This window comes from Lissotriton vulgaris, chromosome 3_1, assembly GCF_964263255.1.
Source record: "Lissotriton vulgaris chromosome 3_1, aLisVul1.2, whole genome shotgun sequence".
Classification (NCBI taxonomy): Eukaryota; Metazoa; Chordata; class Amphibia; order Caudata; family Salamandridae; genus Lissotriton; species Lissotriton vulgaris.
The window spans coordinates 30521121-30539516 of NC_141689.1; the positions used below are offsets into that span (position 1 = coordinate 30521121).

General features: G+C 37.1%; 1 protein-coding gene across 1 annotated transcript in view; it reads right to left on the reverse strand.

The window, feature by feature from the left end:
* LOC147725861 (uncharacterized) overlaps positions 1-18396 on the reverse strand; it is a 293683-nt gene that overhangs the window by 264492 nt on the left and 10795 nt on the right. The window lies entirely within an intron of this gene.

The following is an 18396-nucleotide window of genomic DNA, read 5'->3' on the forward strand; positions in this document are numbered from 1 at the left end:
GGTAAATCATCGAAAATTGAATTGCGAATCTCCAGAAAGAAAAGAGTTTTTCTATTTAGCTCTTTTGCAACTTTTCAAGCCTTGGCGTGCAGAAGAGGAACTGCTTGGAGATTTCCTCTGTTCCGAAGACTCTTTCAATGCAGCCAAGGAGTCCATAGAATGTCCTGTTTTTCCAAAATATCTAGAAATGTTGAATGCAGAAATCGAGCAGGAAGCAACAATTGCAGCTGAGATTGCTAGAGACAGTTCTCAGGACAGTCAGAGTTCTGTTTCATTGAGTCAGGATCCACTAGGAGAACCAGTTATTGAAAATGAAGCTGCCACTGCCATGATTGAAGTGGAAAGAGCCATGGCACATGCTCAGGAGGATGCGGTTAACTTAGAAGATTTGGAAAGACAACTCAACGTTGAGCAGAAGAAAATATATGACGAAGTTACCAAACAAATTGAGCATGGATTAAGTCATGAGAAGAAAGAGAGCTCATGTACGTCGTTGAAGCCTGTCAGACTGTACGTGAGTGGAGAAGCGGGAACTGGAAAAAGTTTCCTCATTAAAACAATTTCATGTTATCTGCAGAAAAGGACTGAGTCATCGCTGTCTTGTGTTGTCACCGTTCCAACTGGACTGGCAGCACATAACATTAAAGGTATTACTTTGCATCGCCTACTGATGTTGCCAGTGGAGCATGATAACAAATTACAATACCACAAGTTATCTGGAGATGCTTGTTGTGAAGTATCTAGAGTCCTGAAGAAGATGAAACTTCTTATCATTGACGAAGTAAGCATGGTTTCCAATGTCATGCTTGCCTTTGTGCATTTGAGAATGCAGGAAGTTCTTAAAACAGAGTATGATGTGTTATTTGGTGGCAAACACATCATTGTTTTCGGTGATCTTCTGCAGCTGACACCAGTGAAAGGACAACCAGTGTTTAAACTGCTTACGCATGAAGATACCAGGAAGTGCCTAGGGAGCATTGGCAACGTTAACATATGGTTAAACTTCAATTATGCTGAGCTGCGTGAAATTATGCATCAGGCGAAGGATGAAGATTACAAGAATATTCTACAAGATGTTAGAATCGGGAAAGTGACCGAGCGTGGGAAAGTAGCTTTACATGCACGATTACTGTCAAATTTGTATCCAGAAGAAGACGTTCTGCCAGAGGATATTTTTCAGAAAATTACTGAGAAGAAATCTGGAATATGTTTGATGCCAACTCTTGCAGAATGTTCCATCTTCAACAACAAAATGTTGAATTTAGAAAACTAAGAGATTGTGAAACTGGAAGCTATTGACAGAATAGAGCATATGGGAGCAACAATTATTTTGTCTGAGAATTTGAAATCTAAATTGGATTCATTAGGGAAGACTATATCTAAAACTGCTGGTTATGAAAAGACTCTGAATGTGTGCTTAAATTGCCGTATCATTTTGAGAAGGAATTTACATGTTGAAAGAGGTCTGGTAAATGGATCAATGGGTAATGTTGTTGATTTTGAGAAATACAGAAATAGAGATGGAATTGAATTTTTAAAAATAAAATTTGATGGCATTGAGGAAGTACAGCTAATTGGTCGTTGCACAGCTAGGTTTTTGCTTGTAAAAGACTTATATGTTCGCCGTAAGCAGTTTCCTGTTTGCTTGGCATATGCGGTGACAATCCATAAATCGCAAGGTTTAAGTGTAGACACTGCTTTAGTGAATATTGGCAGTTCTGTGTTCAAAGAGGGTATGGCTTATGTAGCATTGTCACGAGTCAGAACTTTATCGGGTTTGTACTTGATTGAATGTGATGTCACAAACATTTGTGCGGATCTAGATTGTGTTAAGGAATACAATAGGTTAAGAAGAGAGTATGCGCCACATTTGCCTCAATATCCTTTGTTTGAGAAACGTGTGGTAGGCCGGAAACGAAGAAATATCAGTAATAGTAGGAGGTTGTAGCAAAAAGACCAAAAGTCGATGAACCGAAAATTGTAAGGAGAAAGAAAATGAATTCTGTTGAAGATGTTGTTGGTTTTCAATTTGAAAATAGTTCTGGTGTCAAGTGCTATGCTAATGTAGTGGTTAATGTTGTCTTTTCACTAGATACTTTAAAAGAACAGATTGTGATCAATTCGGAAACAAAAGGACCGGAGAGTAAATGTGCCATTTTCAGGAAAATTTCATCACTGACAACATCACTGATGACATCATTCATGTGATAATACGATGAACCTCTTCAGACTCTAATATAACCTTAGATACACTCAGGGTAAACAGACACTCACAGATTGTCACTCATTCATGGAGTTACTCATACACCTAGTCAGTCATGCAAAGAATCAATCACACCTCCATTTCCTCAACTATACAGTTATACACACCTTACTTATTCAAACATATTTTAACACATATTTACTATCTTATACAATCACTGATACAAGTTTTCAATGATCCATGCAGCCACTCACACATTCACTAGCTCTTATACACAGTAATTTTTATATGTCAACTCTCACATGTACTGTGTTTTACATATGTACTTACTTTGACATGTAGCACTGAGAAACCAATCACTCACCAATACACTCATGCACACAGTCAACCACCCATACAGCTGTTTCCACATGCAGTTTTGAACCCATACATCTAGTGAATCAACTGCTCACACATCTATGCACAGAGTCATACACCTCCCAGCCACCCACACACACACACTCACTCTCCCATACAAATACTTGGGCAACCAATCAATAACCCATATAGTTACTCATATAGCTACTGATCAACACATGCAGCAGTTTACAGAACAACAGATATAATGATGCACAAATTAAGACAGTTTAGTCACTAACCCATGCACTCAGTGAGACACATTTAATCACTCTCTCATACAGTCAGTCATGCACCTACTAAATCCTTCATCCAGACACTTATACATCCACTCATTCTTCAATATGTGAGACATATTTTTACTTTACAGAAACATACAGTCACTGGATGATGTCATCAGTGATGTCATCAGTGATGTCATTTGAGATGTCATCAGTGATGTCATCAGTGATGTCACTGACCATGTCATGAATGATGTAATATGTGACATCATCAGCAGTGGATTGCGGGTGCGCGATATATAGTTAGTGCAACTAACTATATATGGGAATTTCAATGGTTTTGTGCGAGTAAAATAAGGTTTTGTAAATGCTAATCCCTAACTATATATGGTCTATAACCTATGGTTTTTTCAATGAATTTTCAAGGTTTTGTAAATGCTAATTCCTAACTATATATGGTCTATAACCTATGGTTTTTTCAGTGAATTTCATTGGTTTTTTAAAAGCTAATATCTGTAGCTGTAAAATGTATTCTTCTTTAAATCCAAAAATATATTTTATATGTTTATTAATAATTTTTTTTTTAAATATTTTTTTTTCTTCGCTCCCGGTTCGCTAACCGGGAAGCTTCCCGTTAGCTCATCTTGATGCCGCGACCAAGTCCGCGAACCGGTAAACGTTCCGTTTGCGCAACTGCCGCGTTAGAAATCAACATCGTGACGCGTCGCGGAAGCGCGACGTATCACGTTGTCGCGTAATGCGTCTTATGACGCGCCGCGTTAGCGCTCCCGGAAGTGCTCCGGACCGCGAACTGGAAGCGATCCGGGGCGCGGCGCGCACCGCGTAACGTGAGCGGAACAGGTCATGTGACTTGTTTATAAAACTTTTCATTGGTTCATTTCACTTTTGGTTTCCTAATGATGTAAGACTAGGTCATATGACCTAAAAATAACACTTTTCATTGGTTTAGAACTTTTGCTTTTCCCAAATGATGAAAACCCCTCCTTCTTTCCTCACTCTGACTTTCATCTTGGAGAGAAAGACCCTTTTTCATAGTTGAACAATGGCTTCAGTAGTTGCTTCAGCTGGTGCACCCCCACCACCACCTTCACCTCCTCATTGGAAGAGAGGACCACCTCCCCAGTTCATCACCAACACAGAGGAGGAAGAGGATGAACTAGAGGAAGAGGAGACAGAAGGACCACAGTTCTTACAAGAGGTGCCCCGGGTTTCCCATCGGAAAGCCAGTTTCATTTGGCAGTTTTTTTCACTCCCTCGAGGGCAGAAGAAAGTAAATGCTAAGTATGTCACCTGCCTCATTTGTAAAGACAAGTTATCAAGAGGCACTGATAAAAAGTATAGCTTTGGGAACTATACCATGCATCGGCATATGAGCAGGTGGCATCCATTGAACTACAGCCGGGCAGAGATGCGTGACCTGCAGGATAATCCAACAACAACTCCTTTGTCCAGGTCAACTTCACAAATATCGTTGACAGGAGCAGAGGCACGGGAAACCGTGCCAAACATTCAGGAGAACTTTGTACATATCAAATTTACCTGTTTGTATTGCGGTGCATTGCTTTCATGTGGTAACATGAGCATATCGTTAATTAACGTTGCTTATGAAAATCATAATTGCCCTAACCGCCCCAGACAGTAATTTTTTTTTGCTCCTGTTGAGCCGTTTTCAATGCCTGTTTTTTGTTGTTTCCCCTCCATCAAAAACAAAAAAAAACATAAAACTGTTCAAAAAATACAAAAAAAACAAAAAATGTTAAGAAAAAAAACAAACAAACAACAAAAACATTAAAAAAAAGTTCTTTTCAGAACTACCTCCCCTTTCAAATAAAATTGCTAGAATGTTTAGCACTCTGGCAAGCTCTATTTCTTTTGGTTCGCTTCCCCGTTTGCTGCCCGGTTCGCGAACTGGGAGCGAACCAAAACATTTTTTTTAAAAAAAAAGAAGAGTAAGTATAAGGGAAGTAAACAGAGAGTAATGTTAAAAGAAAGACAGCTATAGGGAGTAAACCAGAGATACTGTTTAATAGATCTATTTACTGAAGAAAAGATGGAAGAGGGTATAATTGCGAAAAACAAAATAGATAAGGAAGTGAAAGAAAAAAAGAGAGTAGAACAATAACAAAGAAGAGTTTCTTGGAGAATGTGAGTGAATGTTCAAAATAAGATTAAAACATGTGGAATAACAGAGAGAAAAAATAGAAAACAGAAAACAAAAAATAACAGAAAAAGATTAATTGAAACATCAAAGAAATGTAAATAACATAGAGCCATATCATCAACATAGGCAATAAAAGTTTTGCAGCTTTTATCGGCAGAAATATGTCGCCAAAGCATTCTAATTAGCTTGATACATATGGCCCCAAGTGAGGCCTGTCTTGCAACATGGTGCATCTTTTTCATCACTGCTGCATCGGTTTCATGTGGCACGGTTTTAAAACAGCATGACACATTTGCCTAGATGCATCAATTTGTAATTTTGACGCCTCATAGCAAATCTTTTGCACCGCCACTGCGTCACAAAACTGACGCACAGTGGCGCAAAAGAGGCATACACATATCATAAATCTGTCCCTAACATTTTAAATAATTAATTCAGGATGAAAATAAGGTGTGGTCTCTCCAGAGGTTTGTTTAAGGTGAGGCCTACTCAGGGTTGCAGATCCATTTTACGCTTGTTGAAGAATACAGAGGAGATAATACATGTGAAGGCCTACCAATGAAGTAAGTCATGTCCACTTATTACATCATTCATGACATGGTCAGTGACATCATCAGCAGTGGATTGCAGGTAGAAAGAGTAGAAAACATTTACCTTATAATTCTTGTTAACTTTTTCAATTCTTTTTTCATACTTTCAATCTGTGAAAGAGAGAACAAACATTTCAAAAATATTAAAACATGTATTTAAAAATTAGAAAAGACAAGGGAAAAGGTTCAAGAACAAACAGTTTTTCAACAACTTTGACATTTACAGAAGCCTCTGCTTCTCTACGTCCCCTACACAATCCTAAAGATATATATATTAAACAAACAGTATCTTGATGCTGATGAAGTGAGGCCTATTTTGGAACATGGTGCATCTTTTGCACTGCTGATGTCTCACAATAGTGATGCAATAGCAGCGCAAAAGAGATGTAAAGCCATCATAAAATTGTGTCTAACATTTTAAATGATTGTTTCAGGATGCAAATAAGACGTGTCCTTTCAAGAGGTTTCTTTGAGGTGAGGCCTATTCAGTTTTCAAAAAAAACAGTACCCAGAAGTGCAGCACTGTAAGCATTAACTTTGACACTTACAGAAGCCTCAGTTTCTCCATATCTACCTCACATTTCTAAATGTATATCATAAGTACAAAAAGTAGAACATTAATTATACATGTTAAATGGTTTATTTTTGCTGTTCTCAGAATGTATCAAATTTCACTTAAATCAGTGACTTGAAGGTATTCATCATGTAACAGCGGGGAAAAAAACACAATCAAAATGATTGTGTTTAAAAAACCCATACAACATAAGAAATCTGAATTCAAAACTCCTTAAAATTAACTTACTTTCCATAACGTCGAAGGATGTCCTATGAACAGCGTACACTCTGTTGTGCTATTAATATTTTCAGCCCACCACTTTCTGAAAGAAAACCTCCATCGTTTTGAAAAATATGTTACATACAATAAAAGACTTCTCACATTCTCACACTTTCCACATGGCCAAATCATGTTGGAGCGATTTACAACTCTTGTAATTCTTGTAATCAAATCCCGTCATTTTCTATTTTCACAACTTTCAGAAAGAAAATATTTAAGATTACTTTCACAATCCTGGACTACTAATATCTTACCCTTCTTGCTCACTCATGTTCTACTTTTCCTATGACACTGATACTGCTTACTATGAAGCAGACTTACTTGCATCAGGTTTATATAGTTGGATTTTTAAAATGACATTATAATTAAAAGTTTTGGACCAATAATCTAGACAGCATTGCAGACTTACATTCCCTCTACTTCATGAACCTTTTGCAATTCCTCTGAGCAAATCCCGAGATTCTTTCCTTAAAATTTTGGTTTTAAAAACACCAGGTAAGAATTTTTAGGGTCAAACGGCAATTTGTTTTTGAAAGTTACAACAGAATCGTTGCAGAATGACCAGCCGTTTCTAGACTTTAAATAAGCTGTGTAATGTCCTGATGTTGTTGAAGGACCATCGTGATAGATAATTGCTGCAGTTACAAAAGTCCTTCCTGATATTGACAACTGCGAAGCAACAACATTTTTTATTAAAGTTGTCAATTTTGATCCATCAGGCCTACATCGTTGGATCATTAAAATGACATACTGGCCATATCTTCGTATAAATAATGTTGACATCATTTCAGATTTACATTGGCTACACTCCATGTTGTGATCAGCTGCTTTTACTAGCTTATTAAAGGAGACTGATTTACTGTCTGGCAAAGTTAAATATATAAATCTTTCTGAGTCTACACTAGTAGTACTTGATACCATACAGTTCTCGCAGTCATGCTGCCATTGATAAGAAAGCCCAAACAGGTGATCTACATCTACACCCTCATCTTGCAATACATCAAGCATATACATTAAAAACTCCTGACAATCCTGCTGAATATTTTCAGAGAAGTCTGTTTGACCTGAACATTTGTCTAATAGATAACGAACTTCAGACACACTTTCTACTCTTGTTCTATCAGCACTACATTTCTCTAACACAGAATTCAACAAACAGCATAAACTTTGTTCCGAATTATTCACAATCTGTTCTTTTAAACTCTCTAGTGAAAAGAGAACATTAACCACTACATTAGCATAGCAGTTGACACCAGAACTGTTTTCAAATTGAAAACCGACAACATCTTCAACAGAATCCATTTTCTTTTTGCTTACAATTTTCGGTTCATCTACTTTTGGGCTTTTTGCTACAACCTCCCTACTATTACTGATATTTCTTCGTTTCCGGCCTACCACACGTTTCTCAAACAAAGGATATTGAGGCAAATGTGGCGCATACTCTTTTCTTAACCTATTGTATTCCTTAACACAATCTAGATCCGCACAAATGTTTGTGACATCACAGTCAATCAAGTACAATCCCGATAAAGATCTCACTCGTGACAAAGCCACATATGCCATACCTTCCTTGAACACAGAACTTCCAATATTCACCAATGCACTATCTACACTTAAACCTTGTGATTTATGGATTGTCACCGCATATGCCAAGAAAACAGGAAACTGTTTACGGCGAACATATAAGTCTTTAACAAGCAAAAACCTAGCAGAACAACGACCAATTACCTGTACTTCCTCAATGCCATCAAATTTAATTTTTAAAAATTCAATTCCATCTCTACTTCTGTATTTCTCAAAATCAACAACATTACCCATTGATCCATTTACCAGACCTCTTTCAACATGTAAATTCCTTCTCAAAATGATTCGGCAATTTAAACACACATTCAAAGTCTTTTCAAAACCCGCTGTTTTAGATATAGTCTTCTCTAATGAATCCAATTTTGATTTCAAATTCTCAGACAAAATAATTGCTGATCCCATATGCTCTATTCTGTCAATAGCTTCAAGTTTCACAATCTCTTGCTTTTCTAAATTCAACATTTTGTTGTTGAAGATGGCACATTCTGCAAGAGTTTGCATCAAACATATTCCGGATTTCTTCTCAGTAATTTTCTGAAAAATATTCTCAGGCACAACGTCTTGTTCTGGATATAAATTTGACAGTAATCGTGCATTTAAAGCTTCTTTCCCATGCTCGGTCACTTTTCCAATTCTAATATCTTGTAGAATATTCTTGTAATCTTCATCCTTTGCCTGACGCATATTTTCATGCAGTTCAGCATAATTGAAGTTTAACCATATATTGACGTTGCCAATGCTCCCTAGGCACTTCCTAGTATCTTCATGCGTGAGTATTTTGAACACAGGTTGTCCTTTTACTGGTGTCAGCTGCAGAAGATCTCCGAAAACAATGATGTGTTTGCCACCAAATAACACATCATACTCAGTTTTAAGAACTTCTTGCATTCTCAAATGCACAAAGGCAAGCATGACATTGGAAACCATGCTTACTTCGTCAATGATAAGAAGTTTCATTTTCCTCAAGACTCTTGAAACTTCACAACAAGCATCCCCAGATAACTTGTGGTATTGTAATTTGTTGTCATGCTCCACTGGCAGCATCAGTAGACGATGCAAAGTAATACCTTTAATGTTATGTGCTGCCAGTCCAGTAGGAGCGGTAACAACACAAGACAGCGATGACTCAGTCCTTTCCTGCAAATAACAAGAAATTGCTTTAATAAGGAAACTTTTTCCAGTTCCCCCTTCTCCACTCACGTACAGTCGGACAGGCTTCAACGACGTACATGAGCACTCTTTCTTCTCATGACTTAATCCATGATCAATTTGCTTGGTAACTTCGTCATATATTTTCCTCTGCTCAACGTTGAGTTGTTTTTCCAAGTCTTCTAAGTTAACCTCATCCTCCTGAGCATGTGCCATGGCTCTTTCCACTTCATTCATAGCAGTGGCAGCTTCATTTTCGATAATAGGTCCTCCTAGTGGATCCTGACTCAATGAAACAGAACTCTGACTGTCCTGAGAACTGTCTCTGGCAATCTCGGCTGCAATCGTTGCTTCCTGCTCAATTTCCAAAGTCAACATTTCTTGATATTTGGGAAAAGCAGGACATTCTATGGTCTCCTTTGCGGCAGTGAAAGAGTCTTCGTAACAGAGGAAATCTCCAAGCAGTTCCTCTTCTGCACGCCAAGGCTTGAACAGTTGCAAAAGTGCTAAATAGAAAAACTCCTTTTTTTCTGGAGATTCGCCACTCAATTTTCGATGGTTTACTAATTGGCATTTTCTTTGCTTGACCAGACATCCCTCACTTCCAATTACAGCATACACTCCTTTCTCAATATCTTCTTTGATGTTCCTCTTGAATATGTAATTTTGTAGAACATCATATAGACAAACATTCTCAAGGTGACTGCTTCGATTTGGATAATATGTATCCAACATGTTGGTCTTCAGAATGTCGGTACTGTTTGGCTCCTTTTCCGCCAAATACTCAATTTCCCAGACAGGTTTTAGAACTCGATTTCGCGTTGCAGCAAGACCAAGACTCGCCCAAACGATACTCCTGGATTTGGCATAGAGATTTGCTGAAGACAACCGGTCAGAACATTCGTAAGCTCCGATTTCTCGATGCGACAACATCTTCAAACTGAAACTGTATAACTTTTGCTGAGGCTTTTTTCATGGGAAATATCCTCCCACATATCCTTCAATTCTGTCTTTTCTTTTTTGGTGATGTAAGATGTCACATACCGAGCCACAGCCATACAGTTGTCAGCCACAAACTGTATATCCATGTTAGCATTCCACATGGACAAAATCACTGGGTTGTAGTCGTTGATGTACTTGGACTCTTCGTTCCTTTTCAAATTGTATGTATTTTTGGGTGATTTCCTCGTCACATTATGTCACAGAGAAGACATCAAACTGTTCACTCTTCCTTTAGAAATCACCGGTCGTGGAAAGTTGAAACGACATTTGGTGTAGAACTTGTCCTTGTTTCTGAATTTACGACGACAGTACTTTCCACAACGATGGCTTTGGGAACGTAGAACTTGTTCTCTTAGGCTTTTCTTCTCCGTTGCGTTTGGAACAGCACACGTAGAATACTGTTCTATGAAATTCATCACTAAGTCATCCGGATCTTTTCCAAATTTAGGTGCATCCTTGATCCACAGCAACATATGTATATGAGGAGCACCTCTTGCTTGGTACTCCTTTCTCCAGAAGAAATCCAACACCTCTCCAAGAGGTGGATTCTTCTTATTTGTGATGAAAGACATCATAGCTTCAAATCTATGATTGAAGTACCTGCATACATTCACTGGATCCAAAGAACACAGTTCTCCAGGTGTCTTGAATTCAATGTTTTCAATATTTCCATTTGCCTCTCGTAGAAATTCAAGTAAGTCTTCCCAGCCATACTCGACACAGCTCAGAGTGAGGAACCATGTTGGAGTTCCTAAGTTCCTCAGCATACATTTTAAATCACCATGACGGCGGTACCAGTACTCATTAGTACCACGCTGACACGCCATGAGATTAATTAGGTGAGAATCCAAAATACTGTCTTGGACATTGACTTTATGCATAAAGTCACTTGCCGAGATGTTTCGCATCTGTATACCACTTTTTAAGATGTGGTTCACTGCATATGACAGTCCAGACAGATCGCTTTCAAACAGGAGATGAAACAAATATGGAATGCATTGACGAAACCTAGGATCTTCTGCATACAATCGTAAAGTCCGGTATTCAGAAGCAGGAATTTGATGAGGTCGCTCATCATATCTTCCTCCTTGACCTGTTGGAAATAGCTGTGGGAAACACCGAGCTTCCAAACTTTCCTCCCAAACACTAATGGGACTCCCATTGGCTTGTTTCATTTGAAACAACTCAATAGCATTCCCCATGACTTCCTTGGAATGCAAAGGATGAACACTATAATGTTCATATATTTCTTCACATTTAGAGGCCTCTACTTTCTCAATTTGGCCAGCACACAAATCACTATCCTCTTCATCACTTACTTCCTCTTCTGCAACATATACATTCTTATAGTACTTATTATTTTTCTTCAAATACAATGTTGCCTTTTTGACTTTCCTAACATCCACTAAATCTTGCCATATTTTCTTATTCTTTGTCGGAACCCCATTAACCAAGATAACCAGAGGTTCCTCTTCCACTTTTTCTACTCCAATTGTGTTAATGTTTTTGTTCAAATCTAGAGGCAAATAAACAACTCTTCCCTTTAATCCTCTCTGTAAATCTGATGGAGGCAACTTCCCTGTCTTTGGCTCCATTCTTACAGTAGCCTTAAAGGGATGGATACTTTGAATCAAAATAGATTCATAAGTATTTAAATCCTTCAATTCAGAAGGAATCTCAACCAATTCCAGATTATTATGAACCGCCCTAGCAGGCATCTGGTTTTGGTTTAATTTGTTACAACAATAAGTACACACACGTTGATCTGATCCCAAATCAAAATATTTTTCTACCATCAAGTATGTGGCAAAATCCTTCCATTCACTATTATTTTCCATTTCACTTTTTGCATATAAATCCACTAACTTAATCTGATTCTTGTAATAAGTGCGTCGACAACACACACAAGTGAAATTAGGCCTCTCACTTGATTTCATCTGAAACGTGGCAATTTCCTTCTGAAATTTATCTGTACTGGAAACCAGTACATTATCTTCAACATTACCCTCTACTTCTGGGTCAATTTGAACATTCTCATCTTTACTTCCAAAGTAACAAAACTCAATTTCTTCACAAATATTCTTGACATCTATTTCAGAACCATGCAAAAGAGCAGCACATAATTGTTTAAGCATAATTGCTGGACTCTTAGCATGATACAACATTCTCACTAATTTCCTCACTTTATTATGATGCACTGCTAGCATCCTGAAATGATGAAAAACACTCTGGCATACTCTCCTGGAAAGACAAGCCAGTGAATGACCACGCAAACCTGTCATTTGTCTCACTCTGCAAGGATCTAATTCTTGCAACAACTTCATTTTCTGCTTCAAACTTTTCTTATTAAATGTCCGTACAAAATCACAAAGCAAATTGATGGAATCCTGTCGCACACTGCAAATAGAACTGCACTTCCAAATGTACACAGGACCTTTAGGACGTCTTTCTAAAACCTCATTACCTAACACCTCTTCTATCTCTGTTGTCACAAGTTTTTCTTTTTCAACTGGACAACCATCCTTCACTTCATAAGCTCGACCACTGGTGTCAACTGCAAACACCAAATCATTATCCTGAAAATAACTCTCCTCATTAAAAAATGCCTCACAACTTGAACTATGCATCCATTCTCCGGAAAAAACTTCACAAAAGTTACTACGATTAACTACTCTCTTCCATCTACTATTTGATTTGAAATCAGAAATTACCTTGTTTAGTGTCCTAATTCTATTGATTACCAAAATAAACAACTTTCGCTTAATTTCGAAAGCATGATCAATAATTTTCTCTACATTTTTCTTTTTCTTATAAAATGCCACTTTCTGTTGGCCTTTCTTAATATTTTTTAATAAATTAACTATTATCCTGTTGCGGAACATTCGTTTTCGATTGTCCCTAAACTGTTGTTTCCTTCTACTATCATGCACAGAGTTATCTCTTGCTCTAGCAGTAACATTTTTGATTGGTCTTTCCTTTCCATTTAAATTGCTTCTCTTTTTCTGAACTGAAACATTTTTTGTTGAAATACTTTTTTTACTACAAATATTTCTTATGAATGATTTCGTGCTCTTACCCGGAGCTTTCTTGGTGATTTCACAAGTTTTTTTGGGAGAGGACTGCTGCAATAATAGATGATCCTGCTATGTTTGACGTTTTCTAGCCTTTCTAATTCGATTCTTAGTTGGCATTTTTCAAATTTTGAAATGATCTGCAGTTGAATCTGTGGAAAAATATAATAAAAAATGTTATTAACCACTATTACCAAACAGTAAATGAATAACAGTCATCAAAAACTTAACACCCTACTTATTATTTAACATAGCAAATCTTTTGCACCCCCACTGCGTCACAAAAGTGACGCACAGTGGTACAAAACAGGCATACACCTATCATAAATCTCTCCCTAACATTTTAAATGATTGATTCAGGATGACGATAAGATGTGGCCTATCTAGAGGTTTGTTTGGGCCCAGATCTTTGGACTGGGGTGAATGTGTGACATTGATCCACATTCGGTCCATCACCTGTTTTTTTTGTTTGAGGTGAGGCCAACACACGGTTGCAGATGAGATTTTCGCTTGTTGAAGAAAACAAAGGAGATAATACATGTGAAGACCTACCAATGAAGTAAGTCATGTCCACTTCACTCTTGAACAAAGGGCAGACCTCTTTTGAATCTGTGGTCAGACCTAAACTTCATCTGCACAATGTCATTCATAAACTTAGGAAACACTAGTGATGTAATTGAAAAATGTGGAGTTTCTTTTCCTCATTTCAGAATTACATCACCTGTGTTTCCTCATTGACTTAAAATGTCCTTAATACACGTGAAAGCGTTTTTTTGATTGCCCTTGCACCATTTTTGGGTCATTTTTAACATGGCTATGTAACTCCCATAATCAAAATCTAAATTTGCCAAGCACAGGTGGGAGCATATTTACAAGAAACTTGCCCCATGCAGAAAGCTCTTCAATTTAAATGGGAAAAATAACATCATAGACACTCAAATGCCTTTTAAATATGCTCCAAACAACCTATGAAGCTCTAGCAGTACATATCCAGAAATGTAATTGATTTAAAAAAACGTTTTGAACACAACAAATAAATCAATTGTATACATACATTCAGGAGGAAATGACTGAAAATGTCCTTGAGACACATAAAAGCGTTTTTTTTGATTGCCCTTGCACCATCTTTGGGTCATTTTTAACATGGCTATGTAACTCCCATAATCAAAATCTAAATTGCCAAGCACAGGTGGGAGCGTATTTACAAGAAACTTGCCCCATGAAGAACGCTTTCCATTTAAAAAATGGAAAAATAACATCATAGGCACTCAAATGCCTTATAAATATGCCCCAAACAACCTATGAAGCTCTAGCAGTACATATCCAGAAATGTAATTGATTTCAAAAAATCGTTTTTAAACACAACATATAAATCAAATGTATACCTACATTCAGTTGGAAATGACTGAAAATGTCCTTAAGACACATGAAAGCGTTTTTTTGAATGCCCTTGCACCATTTTTGGGACATTTTTAACATGGCTAAGTAACTCCCATAATCAAAATCTAAATTTGCCAAGCACAGGTGGGAGCGTATTTACAAAAAACTTGCCCCATGAAGAACGCTTTCCATTTAAAAAGGGAAAAATAACATCATAGGCACTCAAATGCCTTATAAATATGGCCCAAACAACCTATGAAGCTCTAGCAGTACATATCCAGAAATGTAATTGATTTCAAAAAATCGTTTTTAAACACAGCATATAAATCAATTGTATACCTACATTTAAGAGGAAATAACTAAAAATGTCCTTAAGACACATGAAAGCGTTTTTTTGAATGCCCTTGCACCATTTTTGGGACATTTTTAACATGGCTATGTAATTCCCATAATCAAAATCTAAATTTACCAAGCACAGGTGGGAGCGTATTTACAAGAAACTAGCCCCATGAAGAAAGCTCTTCAATTAAAATGGGAACAATAACATCAGAGACACTCAAATGCCTTATAAATATGACCCAAACAACCTATGAAGCTCTAGCAGTACATATCCAGAAATGTAAATGATTTCAAAAAATCATTTTTAAACACAGCATATAAATCAATTGTATACCTACATTCAAGAGGAAATGACTAAAAATGTCCTCAAGACACATGAAAGCGTTTTTTTGAATGCCCTTGCACCATTTTAGGGACATTTTTAACATGGCTATGTAACTCCCATAATCAAAATCTAAATTTACCAAGCACAGGTGGGAGCATATTTACAAGAAACTTGCCCCATGAAGAAAGCTCTTCAATTAAAATGGGAACAATAACATCAGAGACACTCAAATGCCTTATAAATATGGCCCAAACAACCTATGAAGCTCTAGCAGAACATATCCAGAAATGTAATTGTTTTCAAAAATCGTTTTTAAACACAACATATCTGTTTCAGCTTACATGAGAGACCATGGAATGGGCTCCATGTACAACAATAACTTGTGTTACTGCATGCCAGATTGCTACACAGAATATGCAATTACAATTTCTCAAAGAAACAAAATCTATTTGTATATCACTTGAGACAAAGCCACATTTTAAAAACACAGCTTTCTTCATCATTTTCTCCTTAAATCATACTATTCTCTATCTAAATTAAATAAATCTTTTCTCACCTTAGCAAATACTTTTGGAGTTTCAAAACAGTCTCAGAAATACTCCAAATTGTCTTCAGCAGAACAAAGAGGATGCACTCCAGAGGCTGCAGCTATAGAAAGCACAGAAATGCTGATATTCATTACACATATCTCTCATATTAGCCAATCATAACTCTTCCCTCACTTTTTTCAAATCAAAACCCTTCCCCCCTCTACCCTCTCTGCCTTTTTTGCTTAGCAACCACCTCCTGAAAGACCTCTCATGTTTGCAAGTTCACACAACAATGTTTCAATTGAACTCTGAACTCTCAGTGCACCTGCGTATCCAGTGCAATCTTTCATTAAATGTTTTTTCCTTGACCATTCAAATTACATCTTTCAAAGAACACATCCATGCACCCTAACTTTCTGTTTTCAGAAATGGAAATGCACCAATCACTGCTAATGAATCATTAGCACTGGAAATCCACAGTTTTTTTTCTTTACAAACTCCTACTGTTTCAACTGCCCTTTCATTACCACACTTCATCTGACTGCAGCCCAACCTTCTCTCACCATGTTTAATGTCTGGATTGTTGGACATAGTTACATCTACTGGGCTCAAAGGTATGCTGAGAACAGAAATTTACCTAACCTAAATTTACAAGATGTGGAAATTAAGTGGTTGGGCCAAAGAGGATTAAAATGTCACCAATTGATACCATTGGTGAAAACCTTTATGCATTTGCCAAAACCTGACCTGTTAATTGTGCACTGTGGAGGTAATGATTTGGGCACTTTGACTGGGGTAGGTCTGGAAATGCTTTTAAAGGACACCTTTGAGCAATTAATGGCACTTTTTCCTCAAACTGCCTTGGTATATTCCAATATATGCCAAAGACAGAAATGGAGGTGGTCCAACCAATTTTGTCCACAAATTGAGAAGTCGAGGAAGCATGTAAACAAATCTGTTTCAGCTTACATGAGAGACCATGGAATGGGCTCCATGTACAACAATAACTTGCGTTACTACATGCAAGATATCTACAGAGGAGATGGAGTTCACTTCTCAGATGAGGGCAACAGAATTTTCATTTTGAATTTAAGACTGTGCATTGGTACCTACTTATAAGTATCAAAATGTACCATAAACCCAAAAGCTCTTCTCAGAGCTACCCTACATCTGATCACTCACAATTATTATTTTTCTCTAACTTTTTTCTCTAATTTTCAACAAACTACGCTCCCCGGAGCGCTACCCGGTACGCGAACTGGAAGCTAACCGCGCAAAATTTAAAAAAAAAATGTTTTTTACCCAAACATATGGTCCTCCTCTGCCACCCTCAGAAAACCTAGGGGGTCAAGATACATCTACCGTGCCCCCTTCTACCCATTCTGAACATTATTTGCCCTCCATCTTGTATCTTGATTCGACCGAAACTCAAAATGGTGGACTCCCGTTACGCTGCTGGTTCGCGGACCGGGACGCATACCGGGAAGCAGTCCAATAAAAAAGGTGGGAAAGTAATTCACAGAAAAACGACTGGAGACACTCTCACCAAATATACATTAGCTCATACTACATAACAATCCCTTTCATTTTCACAAATTTGATTGAAATTCCATTTAGCCATTAAGCCTGTAGACCTCTCTAAATACCGTGAGGTAAATTACTTCACAAAACACATCTAAAGTTTTGGAATTGACAACCAATGAAAATGTTACTTTCATTTTCTACTTTTATTACCTGACATTTGATTGGTTATATACCTGAATATATATAAAGGAAGAGAAGGAAACACAGCCATTTTGACTGCTACTTCTTGTTGTACATTACATTTGAATTATCACAAAACACTTCAACTTGTTTGTGAAGGTAAGTTGTTATTTTTAAAACTGAAGTATATTGTGCACTATAAGTTAATATGGTAAACTTTTTCTGATAGTTATATACTATCCCTCTGTAGTAGTTATAGATTTATATAGACTTCTCTGTTATAGTTATGGATGAAGTTAGGCTTCTCTTGGTTAAATCACATACACTTTTTTATAGTCCTACTTCCACTTTGATACTATACACTGCCAAAAGAAAAATTCACTGATAAAAACAGCCTATCTAAAATTAATCCCAACAGTGCCCTATCTCTACTAATATATATTTTTTTATCCAAATTTCAGGCAAAATGGAAGGCGAACAAAAAGTTGTATTTAAAATTGTACTGCAAGAGAGCAGCCAAGAAATCATTGATCAAAATGAAAATGAATTTATGGATGCAAGTAGGGACCAGGAACTACTGCAATGTGTGGAAGCAGTGGATAACCTCCTTAAAAATGAGGACATTTTACACCCTCAAAGACTACAAAGTATATTCAATGAGAATTATGAAATTTCTGACAGTGAAATGTTAGAAAGTTTAATAAATTATGAAACACAATCACAATAAAAAAAATGCTTAAAAAATAAAGAAAATAAAAAATAATCAACAAAAACAACAAACAATTAACATACAGTATTTGAAAAGTCTATCATTCTTTTTTCCTTATAGTACGCTGCCCAGAACGCTTTCCGGTTCGCGAACTGGGCGCTCCCCACGCAAAAAAA